The sequence below is a fragment of the Saimiri boliviensis genome, chromosome 2 (assembly GCF_048565385.1).
Source record: "Saimiri boliviensis isolate mSaiBol1 chromosome 2, mSaiBol1.pri, whole genome shotgun sequence".
In the NCBI taxonomy this organism is placed as follows: Eukaryota; Metazoa; Chordata; class Mammalia; order Primates; family Cebidae; genus Saimiri; species Saimiri boliviensis.
The window spans coordinates 226,530,375-226,547,101 of record NC_133450.1 but is presented as its reverse complement, the minus strand read 5'-3'; the positions used below and the strand labels follow the sequence as shown (position 1 = coordinate 226,547,101).

The window sequence follows — 16,727 nt, the reverse complement described above, 5'->3', positions numbered from 1 at the left end:
TTAACATATTTATCTTCACTTTTTTCACTTTAATGTAGGGTGTCCAAACATTTCAAACATGAAGGCTCCATTTTTACTTTAAAAACATACAGTTAAGAGATGTACCTTTAGGAACCACTGACTATGAAAAAAAAAATAATAATAACGAAAAGTTATTCGAATTGAGCAATAACCTTAAATGAATTCACATTTTCTTCAGCATAACTGTGTATACACATTCAAAAACAAAGAACTATATCTCCATGTGAGAAGCACATTACGTAGTAGGTACTTAAGTTTATGAACCTTTAGCCTCTTTCAATAGCTCTTCACCCTCAAAGTCTATGTCCCATCAAGCGGGAGTCACTTATGTGGCATATGCTTCTCCTCTGACATTTCTTGAGATGACATGGTTCCCAAAACACACTGGTTCTGGGGAGGGATAAACAATCTGGAAAACACTGCAGCTATGTACAGACAATATCACTGATAACAGACAGAATAAATACTTTTTTAAAAATTCCATCAAACCAACCTTCTTAGAACATATAAGAGGTTTAAAAAAAAAAAAAACCCATTTTGGAGAGAATCGGCTCACAGATAAGTATAAAAGTTTTACTAACAAGGCACCTGAATTATAGATGTAAAGCTATTCACAAATTCTAACTATTTATGGTTAACCATTTATACTCCTTCAATCTGGGTGCTTCTCTTATATTTCTCCTTTAAATGGGAAGATACCTACAATAGAGCTTTTTTTATCTGGCTAAGTAGGCACCAATAAAAAAAATGAGTTTTTCTTGCTTTGAGAGTATGCCACAATTTTAATGGTAAACCTTAAAAAAAAATGGGGGGTTTTGTTTGGTATCCCCAAACATTTTGGATCCAGAGAAGAAAATAATTTGAATAAAGAGGGGAATAGCTTCCTTCCTGATAACACATCCAATCCACTATTCCTTCTATTAAAATAGGAAAAAAAAAAATGTTACCCAGCCAAAGTCAGAAACGATTTTTCCTCACTGTATTTTTAATGTGGACCCAGCAGTTACCTCAAATAGGGTCGTTTTTCAGTTGCACAAGTGTCTCTCTGGAGATAGTCCCAAGAATATCTTTGTATTTAAAAACAAGCATATAACACCTTAGAGAAATCTAAGAAGCACGTCTTGGTGACACAGATGAATAATCCAGAGCTCAGCACAAGGGCTTCGAGCCTATAACATAAACATCCTAAATGGATACGACATCTGTATAGATGATATTTTCAACCTTAATGGTAATATAAAACAATGGCATTAGTGGGCGGTTAGACAAGTTGGAAAAATTCAGATTGTGCTTTCTGGTTTAAAAATGAACAAGACAACTTCTCCTTTGTAGACCATAATATTCAAATCTTGAGCGTCCTCCCCTTTTGTGATCATCAGCTCTTGGAGTTCCTATGAAAATAAATAAAGCAACTTCTTTTTCCAGGCTGTCTGTCTAGATTCACTGTCACTATCCAATCATCCAATTTAAAATGAATCCCAGGCTAATATTGCAGGTATCCAGCAGGATATAATAATCATTTTCTTAAATTAAAAAGAAACTTCTCATCTTTTGAACAGATGTGTTTTTCTCTCACAACTGAGGCCCCCAGGCCCAGCTAGGAATCATTAGCCACTGAATGAATATAAAAAATTCAAACATATTATGGAAATCTTTGAATAATTCAGTTAACAAGCCAGTCAGCCATAAGAGGCAAATGCCCAAGAAATCAGGCTTCATTAGCTAGCTGCTGGCTTCATGTAGAGCTGCCCTGAGGATTCAGAGTACTAAAAAATATTTCACATGCCCAGTTCTTTCTGCCATAGCACACCATGAGCTTCTCTAAATGTTAGAACATCGGGGAAAGTGGGGGAAGATGGACAGGAATATTTAGCAAGTGCCTATACTGTTCCAGAACCCACCCCGAACACACATACATTATTTTATTTAATCCTCATAATAAGCTATGTTAGCTATTTATCATTCCATTTTCCGACTAAACAAATAAGATTCTTGAAACTCAGAAATGTCTAAGGTGAGGCAGCTAATAAATGGTAAACAAAAAATTTGAACACAGGTCTAGCTAACTCTATATATACCTCACTCACCAGCTCTGTGTCAGCACAACCACACAAGTCTGTCTACCCAGCCCATGACATCTAAGAGTCAGCAAGTTGAAAGACTGGAAGAGGAAGACATGCAGGATGAGGCAGTATGAAATATCAGTTAACTTGGTAGTAAGAAAAAAGTGAAGTTCAATCAGGCAATGTCAGACTCCTATATTTTATAAAAGTGTGTTCTAAAACAAGTCTGTGGGTCCCTCTTTATTCTTTGATTAGCTTACTCACAACTGGCACTTAGCAACCTCCCATCAGCCAAAGACCCAAGTACCTTTCACACTCATCTTTCAGAGCACTTTCATTGTTCTGTACAAAATGCCAGATTTCCAGCATTCACACTCTCCACCATCTAATAGAATAGATGCCTTCCATGTCACTAGAGAATACTCACCATAGATTTCCAATTGCTAAGCATATGCCATTGGTTGTTAAAGGTGATGCTTACTTTTGCCCAGGCTGGGGCTTTTCCCGATTCAGATAATATCACAACCATTTAGTCTAGAACAATGTCTAATATACTGTACCAGACATTTTCAATTTACATTTTTATCAAAGTTGGTCATTCTAATGAACCTTATTCCCTCATTACCATCTTTAATATACCAAACAAAAGTCCTTAAGTCCAGCTAATCATTGGTAAATGTAAACTACAGGGGAATAGATTTAGGAACAGATTGTAAGGCATATAATAAAATCATTAAAACCCGGTGTAGTCAGAAATGCATTTTTTGGTGTGTGAATCTGGTGCTTTGGGACCTTAGAATCAGGATGAGAGGAGACGATCTGTCCTCATTCTGAAGAGATAGGGCACTTCTTGGCTGTAATTGGGGATTGCTGATGAAGCCTTTCGAGATGCACGGTCAAGTGGAAGCCTGCTTTCTACAGGGGCTTTCTTCACTGCTGTTGTGTGTCAAGAAACTCTTCTGCCTTTAACACATTTTTAGATGGAGAATTGAAGACCTCATTCACAAGATCATCTAAAACTTACAGGGCTGCTGATGTCTCTAGCTGAGTCTCAAATGGGAAAGGGGATGAGAACAGAAGTGGGGAACGCGGGGGCAGGCTGCAGAAACCAGAGCTCCCACTAGGTGTTTTTGAATAGCTATTCTCTCTGCAGCATGAAATAGCAGTAGAAATACAAAGTGATGCCGCAACACCTACAAGCAGGGGCTGTGAAACAGCAGGAAGGGTTTAATGCCAGAAGTTTTGATTCTACCATATGAAGCTCATAACCCTCAAATAAACTACGTTTAAAAAATGGGTTATACTCCTAATTTTCCGGTGTTAAAGAGTGTTTAGGAAGGTCCACCAGTTTTCTATGGTCACAATAATAATGCATTCCAAACATACAAAAGCTGTTTGCTTAAAACATTACCTAATTATCTATTTTGCGTCTACAGGTTGGCTGGGTGGTTCTCCTCTTCTGGGTCAGATTTGGGTAACCTTGGCCAAGCTAATTTACATGCATACAGTCAGCCAGAATGTGGGCTGGGGTCTGGTTTGTCTAGAGTGGCTTTGGCTGGGATGACTTGGCTCTTTTATAAGTCTAGAAGGCTAGCCCAAGGATATGCTCAAGATAACAAGCAGAAAATCTCAAGAGCTTCTCAAGCCTCTCCTTGTGTCACACATGCCGAAGCAAATCACTGGCCAAAGACAATCACATGATCAAGCCCACTGTGGAGTAAGAAGGCATTACAAACTCACAGGACAAACAGTATGGATACTTTAATTGGGGCCCTTAGTGCAGTCAGTTGAGCAGAGGGTTCCTCTAGGGACAAATTCAAAACAGAATCTTTATCACTGGTTCATTCATAGCTCCCTATGACTACCCTCCAGGTAAAACTCAGCTTTCATTAGGCCATACAAATTAGCTAAATAAATGGGAACAGCACAATGAGGTTATTTAATCTTATCTTTAAAGATATACCTTCATTAGACTTCGCCAAGTTTACTGTATATTGGAAAAGGTATAGAGCTGAGAAAAATGTGGCTAATAAGTAATTTAATCTGCCAGTGCTCTGGACTGCTAAATGCTAAAAATATGCATTTCTGAAGGTTACAACATTCAAAATCACCAACCAAGTCAGGAAAACCGAAGCCAGAGGTTAGTATAGTAAAATTTCCCAGGGCATTTGTGATTACAAATTAGTCTATTAAATGAATAGCTTACTATAATGATATAAAGTGGCAAAGTTAACGGCCCCCTAAGGACCTTCAGTTCTACAGTTTCTGACGCTTGTGGGTTTAAATTTGTAACTTACTGCACTCAAGTAGCTTTTGCATTTAATTATTTTTAGGGCAGAGAGTTAAGAGGGAGAGATGGAAGTAGGGGAGGAGAATAAATGAGCCCATCACTTCTCAGAGCTCACTTACATACAGCTGATGCGCCCTGCTTCATTCTCTATTCACAAATTCATTCTCTATTCCCTAAAAGAAGCAGGTGAGACCAGTCTCCTTTCTGTTACTCCAGCTTTCCATCTGAAGGACAGGTAGAGAATGTTACGATATTTCCAGGCTCTGAGTTCATATATCAAGAGGACTTTTCACCCCTTAAATAATCAGCTACATCCTGCTCTTTTTCAAGTCCAGCTGTGAACTATTTTACATCATGCATCTGGGGATTCAGCTTCAAACTGAGCATGCCCAAATTCCCATCTGAAGTGATTGTTTGCATGGCAATTCTAAAATATGATACATTCTTGAACAGAGGCTTCATAAGTTGTGTTCTTGATTTTCCCTTCCCCTTCCCTTTTCCTCCCTGGCCAAAGGATCAAGACCAAAGCCTAGAAAACACCACCTGTTTAAGACATTCCCCTACTCCAAGAGTTGTTCATTGTCCTATAGGAGCAGCAGGTGTCATCCCACAATGTGAATGCCACCGCTTCCTGAGAGATAATTTCTTTCCAGGACCAACTTTCCTCAACTTTTTGCAATGTCAAGATAATTACAGCAATTTTTAGAACATAGAGGGAAAAGTATGGAAATTGATTTTAACTTAAAGTCTCATCCCACTCAGAACATTTAATATAAACTGGATGATTTTCTAGTTCATGAAGCTAGAGACATGACTAAACACAGACCCTGACCTTAGGACATCGCTGTCACATTATGATTTAGATTATTTAAAAGGTAACTAGAATGTCATTACAGTTGTTGTTCATCAGGTGCTTGGCAGAGGCCCAGGTGGAAAGAAAGCAACCAGACCTGTGGAAAATTAAAAATCAAGGAGGATCCATCATCCTTGCTACAGCCTAGCTGAAGATGGACAGCAGTAGTAGACAAAGCACTTTCCCCAGATGGGATGGCCAGCCAGATATGTAACCTTGGTGAAACCAAGGTACACCATTGGATTCCCATATGGAACCAAAAAAAGGTCTTGTATAGCCAAAGCAAGCCTAAGCAAAAGAACAAATCTGGAGGCATCACATTACCAGACTTCAACTACAAAGCTATAGTTACCAAAACAGTATGGTATTGGTATAAAAGTAGTCATACAGACCAATGGAACAGAATAGAGAACACAGAAATAAAGCAAACTACTTAAAACCAACTGACCCTTGGCAAAGCACACAAAAACATAAACTAGGGAAAGGAAACCCTATTTAATAAACAGTGCTAGGTAAACCAGCTAGCCTCATGAAGAAGAATGAAACTCAATCCCTATCTCCCACCTTATACAAAGGTCAACTCAAGATAGATCATAAACTTAAATCTAAGACCAAAAACCATAAAAATTTGAGAGGATAAGCTTAGAGAAACTCTTCTGGACATTGGCCTGGGCAAAGAATTCATGACTGAAACCCCAAAAGCAAATGCAACAACAACAAAAAAAACAAATAAATGGGAGCTGACTAAACGGAAAAGCTTCTGCACAGCAAAAGAAATAATCAACAAAGTAAACAAACAACCCACAGAATGGGAGAAAATATTTGCAAACTATGCATCTGACAAAAGACTGGTATTCAGAATCTACAAGAAACTCAGATAAATCAAAAAGAAAAAAATAAATAATCCCATCAGAAAGTAGGCAAATAACATGAATAGACATTTCTCAAATGAAGATACACAAATGGCCAACGAGCATGTGAAAAAATGCTCAACATCACTAAATATCAGGCAAACGCAAATTAAAATCACAATGAGATATAACCTTACTCCTGCAATAATGACCAGTACTAAAAAGTCAAAAAACAATAGATGTTGGTATGGATGAGGTGAAAGGGGAATGCTTATACACTGCTGGTGGTGATGTAAATTAGTACAACCTCTATGGAGACAGTATGGAGATTCCTTAAAGAACTAAAAGTAGATCTACCATTTGATCCAGACACCCACTACTGGGTGTCTACCCAAAGGAAAAGAAGTAATTATATCAGAAGACACATACATATATATGTTTATTGTATCCCAATTCACAACTGCAAAGATATGGAAGCAACCTAAGTGCCCACTGACCGACGAGTGGATAAAGAAAATGTGGCATATATACACCATGGAATACTACTCAGCCATAAAACGAAATGAAATAATGTCTTTTGCAGCAACTTGAATGGAGCTGGAGATCTTATTCCAAAAGAAGTAACTCAGGAATAAAAAAATAAATACCATATGTTCTCACTTGTAAGTAGGAGCTAAGCTGTGAGGACACAAGGGCATACAGAGTGACATAATGAACTCTGGAGACTCAGAAGGGGAAGATGGTAGAAAGATATGGGATTAAAAAAAAACTATATATTGGGTACAACATATATTACCCAGGTGACAGGTACACTAAAATCTTATAATTCACCACTATGTAATTCATCCATGTAACCAAAAACCACTTGTACCCCAAAAGATATCAAAATTTAAAAATTTAAAAAATTAAAAGTAGCACATGAAAAAAAATAATAATTTCCTCTTAGGTAAAAGAGACATAATGGGAGACACATCCTCACAAGGGTTTTGTGGGGACTAAATGCGTAGCTCTACGCAAAGTGCCTAGCAAAGTATCTGCCACATAATGATCATTTAATAAACCTTATGTATTATTATTGATGCTGTTGTTAAAATGTGTTGGTGTTTAGAGCTGCAAGGTATTACCCTAGCAAGTTGCAAGCAGTATCTGATTTAATCCTCACCATTTATCAGATGAGGCTACTGAGGCATAGAGGAGTTGACAAGTTTTGAATCCCAGTATTACTTCATATCCTTCACCCTGCACTTAAGCATAATATAGGGTAGTTAAATGATTATATAACCACTATCATTTTAGACATCCTCTTTTCCTAGCCCATTCCACCTTACGGCCAGAAAATTAAAAGATGAGGGATGGAAGAGGAAGGCATACACAGCAAATGAGTATGAAGTACCAGTTCACAACTTGGTTGTAAGAAATATATATAAAATCAGGCATGAGAATTGGAAAGTATAGGAGTCTGGAACCATTTAGCAATAGGGCAAATAAACTGCATGATTCAATTGCAATTACAGATAACACATAACTAGATGACAGTGCAATATAGGAAATTGTAGTATATTAATGATCCTGTGTTATTAAGAGAAAGTCGAATTATGCTCTGTTTTCCATTTAAGAATAATGGGAAGTGTGAGGCATTTTAAAGAAATTCTATCAAAAAGAGGAAAATTTCTAAAAATTTTGATAATTGAAGAAATAATCTCCACTTATATATATAAAAACTTATTCCTAGATGGTGATACATAGAATTACAATTGAATTACAGATTGTCCCCAACTTAGGATAATTTGACTTACAATTTTTCCAAATTTTATTGGTACCCAAATCCATTATAAATTAAGGAGCATCCAGACTTATAATTTTTTGACTTTACAATGGGTTTACCTGGCTATTAAGTATATTTTCAATTCATTATATTCTCTACTTAAACAATGGGTTTATCAGGACATAGTCTCATCATAAGTCAAGGAACACCTGTGTAGGGTGATATGGTTTGACTCTGTGCCCCACCCAAATCTCATCTTGAACTATAATAATCCCCATGTGTCATGGAAGAGATGTGGTAGACGGTAATTGAACCATGGGAGTAGGTTTTTCACTTGCTGTTTTCATGATAGTAAGTCTCATGAGATCTGATGGTTTCATAAAAAGGAGTTCCCCTGCACATGCTCTCTTGTCTGCTGCCATGTAAAACGTGACTTTGCACCAACTTTGCCTTCCACCATGACTGTGAGGCCTCCCCAGCTATGTGAAACTGTGAGTCGCTTAAACCACTTTCCTTTATAAATTATCCAGTCTCAGGTATGTCTTTATTAGCAATACTATTACAATAGGATTGACAAATTCTTCAAAAATCCTCTGGTCCTACTTCTACATTTTTTAGGTAAGGAATCAGAAGCCAGAGTGGTTAAGTGACTTGCCCAAAGTCACACAAATAATTAGCTCGTGGGGAGTCTAGTGAAATGAGGGAATGGACAGACAATAACTAAGGCTAAAGCTTGAAGCTGAGGTGTGATGGTTTGGCCTTCCACAATGAAGAGCTTGAAACTGATCGCGTGAGCTAGCTTTTCATAATGCATCCCATCAGCTAAAAAGAATTATACAACTGTATAATAAAAAGAAGTATACAAACATAATGTGTACTTACTACATATATCTACTATTATCATTAACTAATATCTCAAGGCATAGATTACACTGACAGAGAGGTTCTTCATTAATGATTAAAATAATCTTCTTGATAATTTATATTTCTTTTTGGCTGACTCTTTCTCAGATCTAATTAGGCCATTCATTATTGTTTCCGTCCCATAATGTGGCTTGTACCAAAAGAAGGCAAAGTTCCAGCTCTGCTATTGTCTTATTGCTTTGTAAGTCACTTACACATTTTTCGGGGAGTTCTTTTGGTTAAAATTGGATGATGTAATCTATAAGCTCAGTTAAGCAGGTTCACAAGGGCACTGCTGTCTACTGCTCTGGGTTATGGAATTCCCTCTCTTTCCATTGCTTACCTCAACTACAGCATGACATATGGACAGAGTACAGGTATCATTGTCACTCCTTGTATTATTAATTTCTGAATTCTTCAGAATCATTTCTATGTGCCTATGTGTGTATCCCAATGACTTTCTTATAACCCATTTGGTCCTCTTGTGCATTTTCATTGGAGGGCATTGTAATGGGTGATGGATGGAGCACCATGGAAGACTTTATGATTTAAAGAATAAAAAGGTCACCAATGTCCACTACAAAGAAGGACTTCCAATACTGGAGGTAGGGTAACCAGCTAGGTAGCTTTGGCAAAGGTTAAAGCAAGAAAGGATTGGGCTGGGGATGAATAAGATAGAGCAAAAATGAAAAGAAGAAGATGCATTCTAGAAACATTGAGAAAGGGAAGATGGCAGGTCCCATAAATTTGGGTGTGAGAGAAAAGGAAAAAAAAAAAATCAACTGTGGCTCCAAATTTTCTTTCATAAAGGATCAAGTTATCAAATTAACAGTGACCGCAACACTGGCAAAGGTATCTGTAACCGTCTGTGTGTTAACACAGCAACTTTCAGAGCTTTCAAGGCTTTTACATTCCCTCTCCTTTTTTAGTAATCATCCATTTATTATCTCTGATGATAAAGTCAATGCAAACTCAGAGAAGCTTATTTCTTACATTTACATGAGAAGCAGACCAAAACCTCCTTTTGGCACCATCAATCAGAACAAACTAGCTTCTTCCACCACCACCCCAACCTTTTAGAGAGATTTAAACCATGAGACACAATCAAATTAACAGATGAGCCTCTCAATCAGTATCTGTATCTTAACTGCCACAGACACAACCAGATGCTTTATACATTTTTCATGTTGTGTGTGTCTGCCTGGTTTGTCAGAACTCAAATTTCTTTAGCACTTAAACTGCTGTCATCCCAATAATGTTATTCATTGTTAGCAATGACTCCCTGTGCTATATCACAAACACAGGACATGATGCATACAGTTCCAGGAAGAAACTGGCAGGATAATATCTTCTTCTATCCTGTGAGCAATTACCTACTTTCCCTTTATTTTCTTTCGTTTCTTTCCCTGCGAAACACAATGTGCACAGTTAACATACAGTTGTGCTGAGTTATGACACTTTAGATATTCTCATCTTAAAAATGTTAAGTGCTGATAATCAACCTTATAAATCCAGTTCTGCTATATCAAAGTGAGAAGAGAATGGGGAAGCAGTATATTTATTTAGGTGTTATTCTATTAAATTATATCATATTATATAGCATAGTTTAATACTATATTTTCAATAAATAATTATATTAATTGCTAAATGGAAACAAGATGTCACACCTCTCATCTTAGATGAGGCATAAAACTACTAGGATTGACATAGTCCTAGACAGGAGTTCCCCTGACAAGAGGGTACAAAGCTGTTCTCACTCTCTGGTAATTTTGCAGCCACATTAAATATGACTTTTATTCTCTTAGAAGTATTAAGAAACAGTCTTTCATTCTCTTCACCTCTAGCTGTGAAGTCAAAATTAGTGAGATAACACAAAATAACATGTGTATCTAAATTAGTGAGATAACACAAATAACATGTGTCATCTACTAGCACATATTTATCTATTGGGCAGAGTCTAAAAATTAAGATGTGCATATGCCTGCGACTGCCTATTCCTATGTTTTCCATACTTGATATGAAGCCTCAGGGCACCAGCTGGGGCAGTGATCTGTTCTGTAGTTTTCCACACATGCTCTCCTAGAAGTCCACTCTTGAAGTGGAGCAGAAGTATCCAGAAGCGCATTTTGGCCTCTGGTCTAGTAAAGAAGGTTACTACTTTGGATTATCATCATCCTGACACCTCCAAGAGAAGGGTCAGGTAACGAATGATGGTAGTTCAAAATAAGAGAAGACAAGGTAACATAAGAATGATGCTACCAGAAACATCGTGGCAAAGATTTGATCCATACCAGTGTTTTTCAAACTTTAGTGAGCTTTAGACTCACCCAGAAAACTTTTCATAATGCAGATTCCTGGACCCGATCCCCAGAGTTTCTGATTTAATAGGTCTGATATGGTGCCAATAATTTGCTCCAACAATCTCTAAAGAGTTGCTTATTCTGCCAGCCCTTGAATGGCACTTTGAGTAGCACTGATCTATTAGCAAGAAAAATGAGTATCAAGGAAGCTAGACCTAGATTTTCCATTCTTTAAGGACAAGTATCAAGTGCAGAAAATCTTTTCCTAAGACCAACCACTGCAAACGTGTGAATGAAGTGACATAGGCAGCTTCACGTTTCCAAAAAGAGAATGGTATCTAGCAGACTGCATCAATGGCCCAATTCTTCAGCCCTCTCTATATCTACCTGTTTTACCATGTGATTTAGCAACTCCTACTCCTAAAAGGATAAAAGCACATTTCCCTACACTTTGGCTTTGAGTTTGACCATGTGGCTTACCTTTACCAAATGAATGTTACCAAGCGCACTGTGACCAAAGACGTAAAGCCCTGCATGACTGGCCTTCTCTCTTGTGCCTCTACTACTGCATGACCCTCTGACCCACTGGATCCAGCAAGTAGATGAGAGACTTGGGCAACGGGATCTAACTGCTCATGGTGAGCCCAGCTTATATATACAAGTCCCCACCAGATTCTCAGACATCTGAATGAGTTTTGGCCAAGGGCAACAGAGCCACCCAGCCAAGCTCAGCTTCATTGTCAACCCTCAATTGGACCTGCATGTCTGTAAGAATAAATACTTGTGGTTTGAGTTACTGAGTTTGGCATGGTTCTCATGCAGCACATTTCACGACAACAGCAAACCTATATGTAGTGTTCATTCGGTTGCCCTACCTGGTGGCTAGAATTTGGAGAACAGCTGGAGATATCTACAGCCATGGAGAAGTGAATCTGAAGAGACTTGTGAGGTTGATAGGCTCCATTCTTGAAGTTACACATCAGGAGGCTTTAGGAATTGAAAATCAATTTGGGGACAGTCCTAGGCCTGGTTCTGTGGCTTTTAGATAGTAAAACTCAGGTTCAAAGAAAATGAGTGGTCTTATCTGATGGTAACACAGTATCAGCAACAGGCTGGAATCAGGTTTCCAACTTCGAGGCTTGAGCTTCACTTGCAGACTTTGTGGCTCTTCCTTTGCTGTCTGAAATAAAATTCAAGCTTTAAAAGAAACTGCCAAAGTAGCTACTCAGTATGTTCCCACTCCCCTTACTTTCCTCAAAACCATGAAACAGTCACTATTAGGATTATCAATAGCTGAGGCCCATATTTTTAGTTAAATTATACATACAGCTGGTAGTAATTGTGATCAACAAGAACAATAATTCCTTTCAAAGAAAAAAATAAATTATACCATCAGGTGAGTTGTATTTGTTTATAACGGATGAAACTGTATGTAATATATTTTGTTAATTTCTTTCTCTTTTCTTTCATTTCTTTTTGACCAGCTTAATTCACTTTATTTTTCTTGTATAAAAACTCTGTCATGTAGCCACAGCTGGAGCCTGGATCCTCTGTATGGATACTTTCGTGTACGTCTTGATGAAGTGGTCAGTGAATTCCAGATAGGAAGACTTGGTGAATACAGTCTCCTTCCAGAGGTCGGGGGTCAGGTAGCTGTAGGTTTTAGAGATGGCATCAAAGGTGGCCTTGGCGAAGTTGCCCAGGGGTCAGTGCAGCCCCTGGCTGAGGGGTAGCAGTCATCGATATCAACCATCAACAGCAGCAAATTGGGCATGGGCGCCGAGATGATGCCAGTGCCCCTGGGCGCACCAGCACAGAGCAGCAGCAGCCTGTCACCTTGCAAAGGACAGTGTGGAGCTCACCGATCTTGTTTCCTCAGTAGCCTCTGCACATGGGGACAATGGAGAGCTTGGCTATGTTGATGGTCCCACAGATGGCAGTGGCCACCACCTTGGAGCACTTAACACCCAGATCAAAGTGGCCACTGTAGTCCCGGATGGCAACAAACACCTTGAATCTGGTGTACTGGCCTGCGCGAATCTGCTTCTGCACATAATCTTCAAAACCTCACCCTTGAGAGAGGCCCCTCAAGAAAAAGTCAATGATCTCAGACACCTTGATGGCAGGGAGAAGAGATCCATCTCCTCCAGGGACTTGATCTTCATGTTCTTGACAAGGTGGACCAGCTTGGTAACGGGCATCCACTCCTTGTCTCAGCCTTGCCTCTGTGAGCTCCACAGCCTTGGCCTCGGCCCCAACCCCAACCCCAGCCATGACCCCGGCTTTGGCCCCAGATGCCATGAAGCCTCTGCAGTTCCCTATCCCAGAGGCCACCAATCCATGACACCTGTATCATCCACCATTTGTTGTTTTTTTGTTTTTTTGTTTTTCAGAAGAGTTAATTTTTTTCTTATGTACACTCTGTTTTTCCGAAACCATTTAAAATAAACTATTGTGTATTACTTTTAGACGAATTTTTATTTTTTAAAAAAAAAACTGGGGGTTGTTGGTTAGTTTTTGTTCCTTTAAAAAAAAACTGGAGGTTGGTTGGTTTTTGTTCCTGTGAAATAAATGGCTCCAGTTCTTTTAAGCTGCTCTATGACCCATTTTCACGCCATTCAATAGCTGACTAATATGGCCCTTTCAGAAGGCCCTTAAACACACAGGACTTAGTTAGCCATTAATTGACAATTTTTATACACATTAATCTCCAAACATGAATGTAACTGAGATCATAAAAATGTCTATTACCAACAGATGCAAGGTAGAGTAGAAAGATCATAAATATAGAATTAGAAAGCCTAAAGTGTTCACTTAATAATAATTATAGCTACCATTTTTAAGAGAATACTCCACCCTCAGCCTCCTGAGTAGCTGGCATTAGAGGTATGCCAGGCACTATGCCTTGCTAATTTTATTTTTTTATAGACAGGGCAGGGGGTGGTCTCACTATGTTGCCGAGGCTGGTCTCAAACTCTGGTCATCAAGCAATCCTCCCAGCTTGGCCTCACAAAGCACTGGGACTATAGGCATGAGCCACCACTCACAGCCAGCACTTTTCATATATTATATAAAAACAATTATTTGCCCTCCCATTCACATTATGTTTACACACTCGTTGAGTATTATTATGATCTTCTTTGTACAAAGGGAAAAACAGAGATTAATTGATGCCCAAGTTCACAAAAAGAATAAATGGCAGATGATTCAAACCCAGGTCATCTCAATTCCTAAGCCTATACTACCTGTCTGTGACAGCCTTGGATGATCCTGTATGGTTTGGATAAGCCCACTTTGTGTCTCTATAGATGTTAAGCTCTGGACAGTAACAGTCCCCATCTCAGGGAATTTTCAAGATGATCATAAATGCAGAAGTGCTTTTTAAACTACAAAGTTTAGTTAGACCATGTAAGGATGGAGAATCAGTACTCTCCTACGATCTGTTCATTCTGTAGTGCAGGGCAGACAGAGTCACTGCCACAGTGGACTCCTTGTTAACCTGACAGAAAAGTCTAGGGAAGACTGTTCAAAGGAGGATATCTAAAGCTGATCCCTTGCACCTCCGTTTATTTTCACAAAACTCTAAAAAGGTATACCAAGGAGGAACCTTGGTGACTACAGGCTAAATTGACCTTCTTCTCTTCTCAGATTTTACACAGAAGGCATCAGAGGCCCTGTAATTTAAGTGCTCAGCATCAGTGTACAACCCTAATTAGTAGCAAAACTAGAGGCAGCAACCCAGTGTCCAGCTACTACTACACTTTCCATGACACAAGATCATCTCTTAACTCACCTCCATACAATTCTTGCTCAATAACCAGTAAGCACTAATTCATGAGGTACCATATCCTGCTCTAATTCCATGGAGAAAAAACCACTAAGATGGAAGAAAATAAAGCATCCTATGTGGAGTTCAATCTTCCAGAACTTCCTAGCATTTTCAAACCAAATAAAACAGGATTAAAAATAGAATTTGTTTCTCTTTACCACTTGTCTCTGTAGAGAAGAGTCTGCTTTTTATGTCGTCTGAATATGATACTTTTTTCCTCAATCATTAATATTGCTGGTTATTTCAAATCAACTGTCACAGTTATACTAGAGAACCAGGAAGAGAGTAATGGTTTCAGAAGAAAACATAAGAAGCCTCAGACAATTACCATTTTCTAATACTCTGAGGCAATCTCAGCCAAGTACCCAGCCCACCTGCCCCTAGAGGGCTGTGAACAGCCCTAACATCCAGCTCAATTCATACTGTGCCAAACAGCTTTGGCACATCTGTGCTGAGAATGAGATCCAAGAGTTTCAGAAAATATGCTCTCTTGAGCTCCATCATATCCCACATTTTATTTTATTTATAAATGGACAAACGATTTATGGCTGCAGTGTGAAATTCAAAGAAGGAGCTATGCACTTGGCATTTATAGCAGGTCAGGCAGCAGCACACCACCACAAACAATAATGCAAACAGAAAACAAAGGGTCAGGGTTGTGTGGAGGTTTTTAGGGTTTTTTTTCTATTTTATACAGGATTAATAATAAACTCAGTGGGGCCTTCCTATAATGTATGCCCTGTTCAAAGTCAGCATGGACTGGTAATAATCTGCCCACTCTCATCTATGGGAGGAAAAGGGCCATTAACAATAGATTTCAAATGAGGGAGTTTAATGTAGTGAGGTTTCTAAAGTAAAAAATAATAATAATAATTAAGGTGTATAACCTTCTTCTTGCATAAGGTTTTCTACCCTTAGTACCTTCTTCTGACATCTGCCCAAAGTTGTGTAACACTTAAAAATAAATGAAGTCATTAGTAGATTCAAGGCTACCTAGAGCTCTACTAAATAAAATGTTACCCTTACCCCAATGTGAGTTTAAAAAGAAATGCTGAACCTGGGGCCAGTTGATTGCTACACTAACCTCCTTGATAAATCTTGAGAAAAGAGCTAACTATTTTTAAACAGACCTAATGTTCAGAGAAGTTTAGGTCACAGAAAACATGAGTGTAAAGTACAGAAAGTTCCCATATATCACTTTCCCTCACACAGACACAACCATCCTCTCTATCAACATCTCACATGAGGATGGCACATTTGTTACAACTGATGAACCTACACTGACCCATCATTATCATCCAAAGTCCATAGTTCACACTGGGGCTCATTCTTGATATTGCACATTCTGTAAGTTTTGACAAATGTATAATAACATGTCACTACCATTATAGTATCATACAGAATAGTTTCACTGCCCTAAAAATCCTCTGTGCTTCTCCTATTCATCTTTCTTTCCTGCCTATCCCCTGGAAACTACTGATCTTTTAAACAGTTTTGGCTTTTTCAGAATAGTTGGAATCATACAGTACGTAGCCTTTACAGATTGGCCTCTTAAACTTAGTAATATACATTTAAGGTTCTTCCACTTCTTTTCATAGCTTGATAACTCATTTATTTTTAGCCCTGAATAATATTCCATTGTCTAGATGTATCACAGTGTATTTATCCATTCACCTATTGAAGGGCATCCAGTTTGCTTCTCAGTTTTGGCAATTATGAATAAAACTGATAGAAACAAGTTTTTCTGAGGACATAACTTTTCAGTTCATCTGGATAAATATCAAAAAGCAAGACAGCTGGTTAGTATAATAAGAAAATATTTAGTTTTGTTGGAAACTGCCAAACTATTTTC

The 16,727-nt window shown here is 38.4% G+C and overlaps 1 pseudogene; it reads right to left on the bottom strand.

The window, feature by feature from the left end:
- Window positions 1-12,566: 12,566 nt before the first annotated feature.
- Window positions 12,567-13,253, bottom strand: LOC120366403 (small ribosomal subunit protein uS5 pseudogene; annotated as a pseudogene).
- Window positions 13,254-16,727: the final 3,474 nt, after the last annotated feature.